At 42.3% G+C, this 13,956-nt stretch overlaps 1 long non-coding RNA gene across 1 annotated transcript; it reads right to left on the reverse strand.

The window, feature by feature from the left end:
• Positions 1-695: 695 nt before the first annotated feature.
• Positions 696-2,849, reverse strand: LOC114097926 (uncharacterized). Its single transcript, XR_003583638.3, has 3 exons — positions 2,792-2,849; positions 2,589-2,686; positions 696-1,583 (listed from the first exon to the last, which is right to left on the reverse strand). It is a non-coding gene; the product is annotated as an uncharacterized lncRNA (long non-coding RNA).
• Positions 2,850-13,956: the final 11,107 nt, after the last annotated feature.

Consider the following 13,956-nt stretch of genomic DNA (forward strand, 5'->3'; position numbering starts at 1 on the left):
AGTGAGCCTTCGGGAGTGCGGAGCGTCACGTCACACACAGTTCAGAGGAACTTGGGGAGGAGCATGGGGAAAAGAAGGCGTCAAAGTGTAAGAAAGACCCACGAAAAGACTGTTCCAAACCCAAATGATAAAGGAGATAAAGAACAAAGGGAGGAAGGGAGAGTCTAAAGGTTTGCAAAGTCACTTTAGAGTGGAGTTACGTGGTCAAACCATCATTTTGGGCATGATGCCAAGTAGGTATGTGGCATCTTGGTTAAAAATTTTTAAAAAATGCATTTTCATAACAGTAGGGATAATCTGATTCAAAGGCAGTTGATGTCCGTGTTTCCTAAGGATTAAAGATGGTTTCTTTTGGCCTTTAAGGATAGATTCTAATAAAGAGACCAGGGAAAGATAAATAGTTTTGTCCAATACCTGATGCAGATCATGGACAGTAAGTGGCTCATAAACATCTCTACAAATAAATATTTGAATGAGAGTTATCTCAACTGTTAGTAAAGTAAAGCATGATAAAATTGGAATGAATGTTAATTTTGTTTTTAAAAAGTCTACAGAAGAAAGAAGAATTAAAATTGGAAGTATGTTTGTATAATTTTCAAAATGGAATTGGAAAAGCTTGGGTAAATAGAATTATTAGCATCATCAGTCAGTGAGAAAAGTATGGAAATGAGTTTAGTTAAAGCCAGAAAGTTAAACCAAGTGATTTTAAATTTATTATTTTGAATTTGAAAATATTTCTAAAGACAGACGATCTCAAATAGTTCCTGTTTCTAAAATTGAAAATTTGAACTAAACTTGTGGTGTCAAAGGCACCCATCAGCTCCTGCCCCATCTCCTGCCCCAATTGTAGTTGTCACAACCTGTTAAAGGCAGGCTCAGGCTTGCCCAGGCTGGACCACGTTTATCCTGGACCTGGTTTATCCTGGGTTGGTGTCTCCTTTATGATAATCCACTAAGTCCCGAGTTTTCAGTTCTGTGAATGTTGCAATGAAATTGACATGGGTGCAGTAAAATAGGTTGGGAATTATAATCTACAGGTTTTTTATTATATTAATTAATAGTTCATAACTATATTCTTATTATATAACTACAAATTATATAACTATATTATGTGCTTTATATAATATTTTTATAAGATGTTTTGCATCTGGGATGATGGGGGAAATTAAGAGTGGGGCAGAAGGGTAGGGTTCTGTACATTTGAAAGTAGTCTCTGGTCCTCTCTCAGGATGCCTCCTGGCTTCCTTCCTGCTGCCCACAGTGGAGGCCCGTCCGCCCTGGGGCCATTTCTCCCACTCCTTGGTGCTTTCAGTCTCTTTCTTCTTCAGTTCTGAATGCAACCCTGAGGCCCCCTCAGATCATCCCTGTAAGTGTTTCTGCTGAGAAGACCCAGCTCCCAGGGCCTTCTACCCTGATTGAGTGGACCCTCTAGTCTCTCCTCAGAAGTCCCACTGCTCCTTCAGATGATGCCAACCCAGCTCCAAGGGAGTTTTTCATGGACCGTGGCCTTTTTCTCGAGGTGGCATCTTTGGAATTCCCAGCGAGCCTTCTCTCTGCGTTCATGTGCAGTTTTGGTCCATCTTCTGGTAGAAAATAAGATTTGCTTTAATTCTTCAGGAATTTTTGATTTTTCTAAGATATTGACAGAGGTAAATCTTTTCTACGAGGCTCTAGAGCTCTGGCTATACTGGAATCGGTATCCGTCAGTGCTCTCCAGAGAAATAGAATCAGCAGGAGATTTTATCTCCGTCTATCTCTTTCTCTGAAGTGATTTATTTTAAGGAATGGGGCTCAGGAGATTAAGTGGGTGGAGGGGCTCACAAACTCCATATCTGCAGGAAAGGTCAGGAGAGTGATTGCAGAAGCCCAGTTGATAAGCCAGATAAAATACATTCATTTTTCCACATCACAAGGGTGTCTTAGAAAACACGAGCAAAGGCAAATACCTACAATCAGATATCAGAGAGTTTTGGGGGAAAAAATTACCCTTCGTTAAGAAAGAATATTCTGGGAAATATATTCTCTCAGACTTCCCAATCTGGCTCAAACTTGATATGAGGGGTGGTATTGATAGAAGAAAAATCTAACAAACTGAAGAAAGGAATTAAGTCAATATTTAAGACACAAAATTCATTTGGAGAGTTCATAAAGTTAAAGTGCTATGTTTTTATGTGCTCAGGAATATATATATTGTGTTTGGAGAAATTGAAGGTATTAAATACATAGACTTAGCAGGCCATGTGCGTCAGTGAGGTGAGGAAGATCAGGCTAGATAAAGAGAAGGAGACTGTCCAGATTCTTTGCTCTTGAGATCACAACACGCAGGTGAGCCAAGAACTTCGTTTGAGTAGGAACAAGTGGGCAGAGTTCTCAATTAAATGGACTATGTCAGAGTCATTTTGTCTCACCCCAGGAATAGTATTCTTTCCTCAGGCTAATGATTTATAATGAGTAGAAACACCTGAAAATACAGTAGCTAGGCAACAGTCCTGTAAATTTCCACTCTGGAGATGGATTGGGGTTGAAATCTGGAAAGGAATTTGAGAAGATTCCATTGGAAAGGGTTTAAGCCAAGAGATATTGCTTACCACTGAAGAACATCTTGGGCATAATGTGCAACTGCTCTTTATCTTGTCACACCTCCGCACATATAAGTCCAGCAGATTCCTGGCAAGTCTGTCACTCTCTTTGGATGGCAGGAGACCCAAGAAAATAAAGCAAGGTCATGGGTATTAGGCCGATGCTGTCATGTTGTTTCAGGAAGGCAAGGGGTCTCTAAAGAAGGACTTACGGCATTCAGAGGAGCGGAGTTCCGGGGATTGGTGTGGCAACATAGAGAGCCTTAGAATGAAATCACAGTTAAAATGAACTTCCATGGGAAGTAGATTGAGCAACCAGAGCGAGCGTGCAAAACACGGTTGAGGACTTCAGCTCAGACTTAGCCGAGATCTGAATAAATGGATGAGGACAGAAGGGTACGCATGATGTTCAGAGCCAATAGGCTGGACTAAGTCCAGTTGCTCGGAGCAGATACAAGCTTTGAAGGAGAGACACGTTTGCTTCTATCATCTCCGCCAAAAAGAATGGTGGTAAGACTGGCTAGTTTTAGATTTTCACCATCAGGTAGAAAGAAAAGCTGAAGATAGGCATGAAAATACTAAGAGGATTTGGGGTGGTCAGATAACTTCAGTTTATTAGAGGTAAGGCAACAAACCTGCGTGCAAGTTCAGGGTCCCTTTTGGAAATCTCCCACCCATGTGGTCCCAGAGAAGTCGAAGGAGGGCCAGGAGGTGGGGGGGGGGGGGTGAGCAAATGCATTCCCGGTTTTAGAAAAAGAGGAATTCTGCAAACTACACATGGCAAATCAGATTTCATTCCAGGGAAAGTTTCTAAAATAGAATATTAAGCAGATGGCTTGTGAGCACTGAGAACAGGAAGCAGTGACTCATTAGGAAAAGTTATGCCAAACCTCATAACCATCCTCTTTTTTTCTTTATTACACGCCATGTTTGGTGAAGCAGGGAAAAAAACTGGGGAAATTCTTCACAAAAATCAGCCTTGATTTCAACAGAGCATTTGCCAGAGATGGATGATAGTCTGGTAGACACAATACTGAAATATTAGCTGAGCGTTGGGACAATCAGGTGAAATTGCAGCTGGTTGAACAACCACTTCTAAAAGAGTGTGGATTAATAAGTTGCTGTCAACTCCACTGACCACGGGAGAGAAGTGTTAACCTGGCTCGGCTCTCTTGGCTGGCTTCAATATTTTATCAATTGCTTGGCTAAGGATGGAGAAGTCCACATAAAATTTGCCGATGATACAAGCTGAGAGCATGAGGAGATAATGTGACAGATGCAGGAACTGAGATTCGAAATTATTTTGACATCCAAAACACTAGGCAGAACCTAGCAAGATAAAATTTAACGAGGACCAATGTAAAATGTAAAATCCTACCCTTGGAACTTCACAGAAGCAAACTGTTAATGACTGGCCCTCAGCCTCTTAACTGTGGCTACAGAATCCAGCTGTTTCTCTGCAGTGGCATGCACCTTGAATTTCCCTGGCCTGAGGCAAGAATCTAAAAAACCTCTAAGGCACATTTTCAGCCACCTTGCTAGACTATCCTGAAGTTATTTCCACAGTCCTTACTTATAGCCAGTGTCCACAGTACTGGGCCCCTTCCTATTATCTGGGATTTCATGGCCCTAATCTCTAGTCTCTTTTTGACATCTCTGAATATGCTGCCAATTTGTATTTGAATATTCGTTGACGGTGCAGAGGTCAGCAAGCCCTCTGTACTGGCACTGTTTAAAGATTGACCTTGAACTTGGGTTTTGTTGGGGCCTTATAGTCTGTAACCTCAAAGTTTGATATGGTATGTGAATGCACCCAAGGCACTTTCATGTCCTGGTTGGACCAAGGATAGCACCAAGGCATGAAAGTGGTCATCTATATTGAAGTTGAAGCTGCAGACATGACCTCGGTTTTCAGAGAGACTGGAGAGAAGCCAAGGAAGAAGACAGCTGAGGAACAAATTCTAAGAGAAACCTGAAGAGTTGTGATAAGTCAATGGAAGAGGAGTGCCCAACAGTGGAGGCTGAACTAGGAAAGTTGGCATCACAGGAGGCAAAATGGAGGATAGTTTTCAGGAGAGGGGACTGCTCATCAGTGCCACAGGAGCAAACAGGATCAGAGCCCTAAACTCTTTCAACTAGACTCAGAAAAAGTGAGACCATCAATGACATTGGCAAATGCAGGTCCTGGAGGAGCAGCAGAGAAGCCCGTTGCCAAAGGCTGAGGGCTGAGGACGGGGACAGAGGCGTCTCCTGCATGTTTGAATCAGGGGAGGAGAATGACAAGGGGAGTCGTCAGAAAGGGATGCAGGGTAGGCCGAGGCCATAGTGTGTGTGCACGTGTGCTTGCTGTTGTCACCCTGTGTGACCAGGAAAATGCACTGGAGAGAGGAAACTCATGGAGCGTGGGCTTCTGGTGGAAGAGTCTTTGCACGCCCAGCCCCGGTTCTTCCCGTGCTTCCTCTCTCTCCTGTCCTCATCTCCTCCTTTCTGCTTCTCTTCCTTCCGCCTCCAGTCCTTTCTCTTTAGAGGTCGAAGCCCATGCTCATTCTTTTCTCCGTGCACGTGACAAATCGTCACTATTTGCAGCGATGGTCTAAACTGCCACGAGAGTTTCAACACCTGCACTGAGGCAGGAGCTCGCGTTGAGCAGGGCCGCTCAGAAAGAGCACTAGTGACCGAAATACAGGGACCGAGTCCCTGCACTCAGCCTCAGACTCGAGCAATACTTGAAGGGAGACATGCACCAACTAGAGTGGCCCTGAAACCGACAACATCCAAGTAGAGGAGGTTCTGGAAACCAGGGTATACGTGCAAACTTCAGAAAAGCTGGGAGACTTAGCTTCAAAAGAGAATATTAGGCTGAAGGAGGGGGTGGGCCAGTGTCATGCCATGATCTTCAGAAGGCACAATTTAGAACCCGGGCATGCAAGTTTCTTGAAACTGATTTCAGTATCATGTTCAGAGGAACTCTCCACACTAGTTCTTGGAATTGTTATCTCCCTTTTGCCAGAAGCAGAAGCCAAGTGTCCTGTCCTCAGGGAGGACATGGCTCCTTATGGTCCCAACATGGCTTTAAGTTCTTGCCTAAAAATTCCTAGAAAAATTTCTGATTATATCGTTGCTGGATGGCCTAGTCCATCGTTAAGGTGGCCCCAGGAAATGGTCACATGTTCCATCCCTAGCTTAGACTATTCTCAAGCCTATCAGGTGGTTTGGGGGAAGGAGCAATGGAGCAGTGGAATTTGGAGAGGCAACCAGCGAGGACATATTGCAAGGCTGTAGCTGGGCATTGCCCTGACCATGAAGGAGTGCCCATGCAGAAGGTCTAAGGCAAGGAAGAAGAACCACGCAGGTCTTTGTAAACACGTTCTTTGAACAGACTGAACACTTTGAATATAGCCCCCCTGAACATGGGTTGTCCAGGAGCCCCCTCCCCACTTTTCTTTTCCACTTCCTGCCTCTCCTGGGAGTTCGTCTCTGCTGTCTTCCCTGCTCTGGGAACCCTAAAGTTTGCTTAGAACAGGGTGAGATGGACTAGAAAGGGTACAGCTAGTGGCAGAAACGGCATCCCACGTCTGCCATATCCTCTCCTGGCGCCCTCCCCGCAGTCCAAAGACTTTTATTATGGCTTTGTGGATCCTGTGCCTTATTTTGTAGTCCTTGTGGGTGCTATTTTTGCCTGTTTACTGAAAGCATCATCAGCTTTCCCCCAGTGATCCATAGTAGCTCTGACCATTCATTCATTCAATGCACACTCACCAGTCTTTGCTTTATAAATATGTGGTCGATGACCACTAGGGGGAAGCCACTTCAATAAGAGAGTTTCAGGTGGTTTTTATTGATCTGCGATGGTGTAAAGGTAGGAGAAAAGACCCAGGGACTTCTGCGGTTGTTGCCTTTGGGCTTCTTGCCAGTCTTCCTTTGGGGGAGGTACCTGGGATTGAACTCAGGACCACTTGACGACTGAGCCACATCCCCAGCCCTACTTTGTGTTTTATTTAGAGACAGGGTCTCACTGAGTTGCTTAGCGCCTTGCTTTTGCTGAGGCTGGCTTTGAACTCTCATCCTCCTGCCTCAGCCTCCAGAGCATCTGAGATGGTAGGCATGCACCACAGCGCCCCACCAGCCCTCCTTTGTTTATTCCACAGTGTAGCCCACCAGGTCCATGTGTGCTGACTGCTGGGGTCTGTGGGCTTATCCTGTAGCACTTGACCTAGCTCATTGACGTTCCCAGGATTCCATCACATCCTCTACCCAGTACCCTTCTGACCCTCTGCTGTGTAATCAGCAAAGTCTTGGCTGGCTCCTAGAGGAACCAGAAATGCTGAGACCTTTGGTGCTGAGGCAGAGAATCTGACTGCATGGATGAGTAATCTGGCCATTTCTCTTTTGGGTAGGGGAAGAAAGCCAGTTCTCTAGTCCAGTTCCCCAATCGACATCCACAACTCTGCTGCTCTCACCACCCTTGGGGGTAATTGCAGCAAACAATATTTTTAAGTTCTGCAAATTTTTGTGCTTGAAGAAATTGCCTACTGTTTTTCCCTCATGCAACAGCAACTTAGGCAAAACACATCTCTGCTGGATTAGGTATCACAAACAAATATCTGTATGAGAAAAATCATTAAAATTAAGCATATTTTTGATGGGTCAGGATTCCCCTGAGGTCCTTTCCATGCACCGGTTAGTTTACTGGACTGGTCATGCCTCCTCTTGCTCTCAGTGGGCTGAACAAGAATCACCTTGTTTTATTGTCTAATTTTTCTGCTAAACACTACCATGGTCATTAAGTAGAAGTTTTTAAAACATCAATTTATTGAAATTAGTTTTAGTAAAAGCACATTTAATGGAAGAATCCAACAGAGGCAGGTGTGCTGTGGTGCTGTTCTGCAAAGCTGTTCCCACTGTGGGAACACTCGTTTTTGCCCTTTTAAAAGTTTACATCATGGGGAAAAGAAGTGACTTAACATCTGCACCTCTCTGCCACCATTCTCACAACCTCCAGGAGGATAATCAGTGCAGCAGCAATGTCAGCATTACAACACGTTACACACGCTTTGTGTATCTAAGGAAAGACATGTGGTGAGCCTCTCATTTGCCGAATTAAATTTGAACAGTAGAATACACCTAAAAATCCTCACTAAGAGGTAAAAACCCATGGAATGACGTCTTGACTGACAGCCCTTTTCATACATGGAAGTGGGCAGAGGCAAGGTGTGGGGAGAGTTATCTGAGTTTGGTTTTCTAAGCTGATGAATTCTGGGAGTCCAGGGGCTCAGTGACTAGTGCCATCCCCACCCTTCCCCTGGTCTGTCTTCTAAGAAGTTGTTTCTGACTTACAGAAGGCAGAAGTAAAGTCAAAGTCCCTGTGATATATACACAACCACAATTCCATGTGCTTATCAGTCTGTAATCCTTTTTTTTTCTTTTCTTTTTTGTGCTATTGCTTGTGAAAATTTGGAGATCTGTCACAAAACTATCCTATATGTGATGCTCCATCAAGCTCCCTTCTTTCTCTATTGCTGCAATGTAGAGCACCTCCAGAGATTTAAACATAGACCAGAATTCCAGTTTCCTTGTGTTTGGGAGTTATGTTTACTAATATAATGAGAACACAAATATATCTTTTTTAAGCATCAATCACAAGTTCAGTTTATAGGATGTAACATTCAAAAGTTTTATGGTAGATAATCTGGGTTCTTTATTTCTGACCGTTGATACTGCCTGCTCAGTCCCTTTAACTTAAAGACAAAGTAGATGAATCATAATCCCATCCAGGCCAAATCAGCCTCAAAGCCCCTCCCTACATCTGTTTTGGTTTTCATCTCCTGAGGAATCAGCTCTGATTATCTACTCCAATTTCTCCTTCTTTCTTTTATCAGAAGGATTAAGCTTTTTGATATTTTGATTTTGTTTTTCTTGGCTTAGGTCTTTCTTCAAGCACTAAATTAGGCCTAGTTCTAGAAGGTGAAATCTAGGAGGATATGGGGGTGGAGACAGTGACATTAAAAATATCCACAAAGCCATGATATATAACTTCCTTAATAGTCACCGTAAAGAGCCATTGATAGCTATTAAACATCACAAGGTTATTATTTTTCTTAAACAAAAGAGACTCTATCCAAATGGAATCTAATTCAAACAGGGTTTTTTTCCTGCCTTTCAAAGTGTTCAAAACAAAAGTATTATTTAAGTCTAAATACTTTATATATGTTGTTAAAGCCCAATGTGGAGATGAGTTTATACATGCATCAAGATCTAGGCTCACTGAGAAAAACTCAGTTTTTCATTTGCTTCCTATGATGACTAAAGATCCTCAGGACTTTGGCAGAAGCCAACTGGTTGGTCAGCGATAGATGTCAAGACCCACAGAATTTCTCATGGGAACCGTTTACTGTTTTTGACAATCAAGGAACCCATGAATGTTTGCAGTAGGGAAATCACTTAGGAAATCCATGACTTGTGCTGTTATTTAAGCTTCAAACATAATAGACTAATATTGACTAACAGCTTTGGACCACAGATGATAGCCCATCCATCCCTTCCTTCCTTTCTCTTTTGGTGGGAGGAGGTAGGGAGGATAAAATCTCCTTAAGTTTCAGAATCACGGATACTGAGTTCTTTTAGCATCTCAGGGTGTTATGGGTTGAATTGTGTCCCTTCTAAAACTCATAAAGTGAAGTTGTAGCCCCCCAGTATTTCAGACTGTGAACTTATTTGGAAATAGGGTCATTGCAGGTATAATTATTTAAGACAAGTTCATATGGGAGTAGAGTGGCCCCTAATCCAATTTGGACACAGACATACACTCTGGGAAATGCCTTCTAAAAGGTGCAGGCAGAAGACACCCATCCTAAAGCCAAGGAATGCCTGCGACAGATCCTTTCTATCAATTTCAAAGGGAGCAAGATCCCGAGGATGCCTGGACTTCAAGTCTTCCAGCTCCAGAAACACGAAAGAATAAGTTTCTGTTGTTCTAAGCTACCAAGTTTGTGATAATTTGTTATAGCAGCTACAGGGAACTCATACAAATAATAATGCAGTGAAATAAGCCAATCCCCCCCCAAACCAAAGGCTGAATGTTTTCTCTGATATGTGGATGCTGATTCACAATGGGGAAGGGCTAGGGAAAACAGAGTTACTTTAGATTATGGGGAGGGGAAGGGGTATGAGGGTAAGAAGGAGAATAGAATGAATCAGATATTATTAACCTATGTACACATATGACTACGTGACTGTGTGATTCTACATCATGTCCAACCAGAAGAATGAGAAATTATACTCCATCTATGAATGATGTATCAAAGTGCATTCTACTGTCATGTATAAATGATTATAGCAAATAAAAAATAGATGGACTTACATTAGGAGGCAGTTAGTTTCCATAGGGAAATTGTGACATTCATCCATTTTATAATCTTTCCATCCTGCCTATTGTGGACTGAATTGTATTCCCCCAAAATTCCTATTTTGAAGCCATGCCCCCCTGTACCTCAGAATGTGACTGTATTTGAAGGGAAGGCCTTTAAAGAGATGATGGAATTAGAAGAAGGTTGAGTCCTAATCCAGTTTCACTGGTGTTCCTATAAGAAGAGGAGATGTGGAGTTAGTTGGTTGTAACCCTTTTGGAGTTTAACCCTTTATAAAATACACTCATGCCCTAGTTTCCTTGCTATGCAGAGGTTTCTGGCTGCCATAGTCCTACTGTTCTGTTTGCCTTGGTTCCTATGCCTTTGAAGTCATATCAAGAGATCATTGCTGAGTCCAATATCCAGAAGCGTTTTCTCTGTTTTCTTCTTGGAATTTTATGCTTTTAGGTCTTAAATTCTTTAATCCAATTTGAGCTAACCTTTGTGACCACAGGTCCTTCGTGTGGATATCCAGATTCCCAGCATCATTTCTTAAGAGACCGCCCCTTCCCTTCATGTGTCCTATTGTCAAACATCAATTGATTTTACATTCATGGGTCAATATCTGTGTTTCCATCCTGTTCTGTCTGTCTCTCTGCATCTATTTTCATGCCAGTACACACTTTCTTGATCACTGTCAGTCTGTGATCCATTTTGAAATTAGAAAGTGTGATGTCTCCAATTTTGTTCTTGCTTAAAATTGTTTAGGCCATTTGGGGTCCCCTCTTGTTTCCTATGAATTTTAGGTTTGCTTTTTCTATTTTTGTAAAAAGTGTCACCGGAATTTTGATAGGGATTGCATTTAATCTGCACAGGGCTTGGAATAATGTGGACACCGGCAGCATGACTTCTCACCCATGAACACGGGTCTTTCCATTTGCTTGTGTCTGCTTTAGTCTCCTTCATCAATGTTGCATATTTTTTAGTGTATGAGACTTTCACATTAACTTTATTAGAAGCATTTTTATTCTTTTTTTGATGTCATTGTAAGTGGAATTTAAAAAAAAAATATTTTGGGGTAACCCATTGTTAGTGTATAGAAAGGCATCTGAGTTTTGTATATTGACTTTTGATTCTGCAGTTTATTAATTAGTTCTAACAATTGTTCAGTGTTTTTGTGGGGAGAGAGTTCTAGCTGCAAACAGATAACTTAAAATTTTTCTTCCTGATGTGGGTACTTTCTTGCCTAATTATTCCTGCAAGTCCTAACCGATGAGAATTTCCAGCCTATGTTGAATAGAAGTGTCAATATTGGGTATTCCTTGCCTTGTCCTGTGTCTTAGAGTAAAAGCTTTCAGTTTTTCACCACTGAATATGATGTTAGCTGCTTTTGTGTGTACATATGTGTGTATATGTGTTCATGTGTTTTTGTGTGTGTGTGTGTATGTGTGTATGTGTGGTTTGTGTGTGTGTGTGTGTGTGTGTGTGTGTGTAGTGCTAGGGACTGAACAAGGGCCTCCTATGTGCCATGCAAATGCTCTACCACTGAGCTGCATCCCCAGGCCCATGCTGGCTGCCATTTGAGACAACTTACACTAATTTGGAGGACATTATGCTGAATGAAACAAGCCAGATACAGAAAGACAAATACTACATGGTGTAGGTTATGTGATGAATCTGCAATAGTCAAACTCACAGAGGGAGTAAAATGGTGATGTCCCACGGCCGGATGGAGAAAGAAATGGGGAGATTTTTAGTCCAAGGGTAAAAAGTTTTGGTTTTACAAGACAAATAGATTCTAAAGAGCTACAGCACAATCTCAAATACATACAGCTGTATATTAATTATGGGAACCATTTTTATATATAAAAAAATGACAAAATTTTTGTCATTCCCTTTTGAAGAAACAAAATTCTTTGTTTGAAGCTGTGAGTTTGCTGTCGATGATGTTAATGTGTATGGTACTAGTATTTCCTGGCTTATGGAGAGTTTGCTGTCTGCACACATGAAATTGGTGAGCTTTCTAGTTCATGCTTTTATTAGCATTAGGATCTGCTATTCAGGATTTCATGATCCACAGAGGCTCTTGAGCACACTCATGGGCCACCACTGTGGGGGGACATTCTGTGACCAGTGGGCATGGGCATACCTTATTGAGGGTATCCAACACCCTTGGACATCAGCACATTGTATCCTGATTTAACCCTTTTGTCTCTGCCGTGTTAAGCCAGAGTGGTTTAAGTGCTGAGTTGGAGGACACTTGTATTCCAAATAAACTATAAAATTTACATGTCTCTGATCTTTCCTTTGCTTTAGCATGTGTCTAAGCTGAAGGAAGCCCAAGGTTTATTGCAGCTGAAAGACATTTGGTAGATTGGTAAAATCGGTCACCATCTCTAGCAGTTAGTCATTGATATGTGTGACCCTGTACTTCTTCACTTTTCTTTCCAACCAACCCCATATTCATCCCAAGTTTTAACTGCATACCTTAGTATAGCAATATAGCTCAGGATATATTAGAATAAGATATGTCCCAGGTGTTTTGGAAAGCACGTAACTCCCTTATATCAGCTACAGCTTTTTGATGCAAGCAACAGAAATGTTCTCTGGATAAACTAAACACACACACACACACACACACACACACAGAAATTCTAAGAAAGTCAGGTGTGGTGGCACATGCCTGTAATCCCAGCATCTTGGGAGGCTGAGGAAGGAGGATTGTGAGTTCAAAGCCAGCCTCAGCAACTTAATGAGGCCCTAAGCAACTTAGGGAGACCCTAGGTTCAATTACCAGTACTCCCCCCCCCCACCCCAAAAAAAAAAGAAAAAGAAAGAGAGAATTCTGAAAAAGCTGTGAGATCACAGGATTAAACAACAACAAAAATAAAAGCTCAAATAAAGCCACAGCAACAGCTAAAGAACTAGACAAAGAAGAGAGCTTCAAAGCCTGATGATAGCAGAGACTACTTGAGCTTTGTCAAGGGTTCCTGTCGAAATTCATCAGCTTCAACCAGCTTCATTGTCTCCATTGTTCTCTGATGATTCTAGTTCTAGGAAGGGACCCAGCTGCTGACCTGGATTGGGTCTTTCCTTGTCTAGTGAACACAGGGACTTTGACCATTTTATCCAGTTGTATTTAATGAGGTGGAGCCCGCTCCTCAAAAGGAAATCAGAATGTAGTTTTTCAGAAGGTGGAGAGGAAAACTGACAGTCAAAAAGGAACACACAGCCATCAGTCATGAGCTTCCTTATCGTGGGAGAGTTGATCTGAGCTCACAGGTTTAGTTTTGCATACACACCCCCTGTGCAGGGCTGCTAGGTATTCCTTTCCAACTGACAGCTGGTCCACTCACACTGTCTCATGGACAGAAAGTGTCCCTTCTACCATGTCTCTATCAGGCAACAGCTACCTGCTCTTGGGAATCACTCTTATACCTCAGGCCCTGAACTTGAGGCAGACTGCTTCTGAAGCCCTTAGAGAATTTTATAAGAAACAAGGAGCATCTTGATAGCTTAAAAAAGAGGAACCAGTTTTTGCTGGAAATCAAGTCAAGCAGCAGTGTGAAGCCTACATGGAGCTCTGTGCTTCCAGATGCACTGGAGAACCCTTCTTCACTCTTTGGTTTTAGTAAAATTTCCCAAAAGGTGAGACTGCAGAGCTGCTAGAAGGTTCTAGGCATAGGAATGTAAATGCATGTGCTTTGGATTAAAGTGGGCTTTCCTCTTAACTATGTTTGCTAAGACTACCAAGCACAGTTTTCCCAACGCTTTAAAATGATGCTGTGTGTTTCTGAGGCAAAATGTGACTTCCTTGGGTGACACTCCTTGGGTCCTGGGTAAAGGGCCCACTTGTGTTTCTCCATTTTGGTATTCTAAAGACCTAGAGAGTCCACAAGGGAGTGAAAACAGCAAAGTGACCTTCCATACTGTAAAAATACCAGTCACTATGTAGCTATATGTTATAAAACAACACTTAATTATTTAGTGTGCTATTGCATAATGTTTAAAGGTGCCAATGCTCAAACAAG

The sequence above is a fragment of the Marmota flaviventris genome, chromosome 11 (assembly GCF_047511675.1).
Source record: "Marmota flaviventris isolate mMarFla1 chromosome 11, mMarFla1.hap1, whole genome shotgun sequence".
NCBI classification, from domain to species: Eukaryota; Metazoa; Chordata; class Mammalia; order Rodentia; family Sciuridae; genus Marmota; species Marmota flaviventris.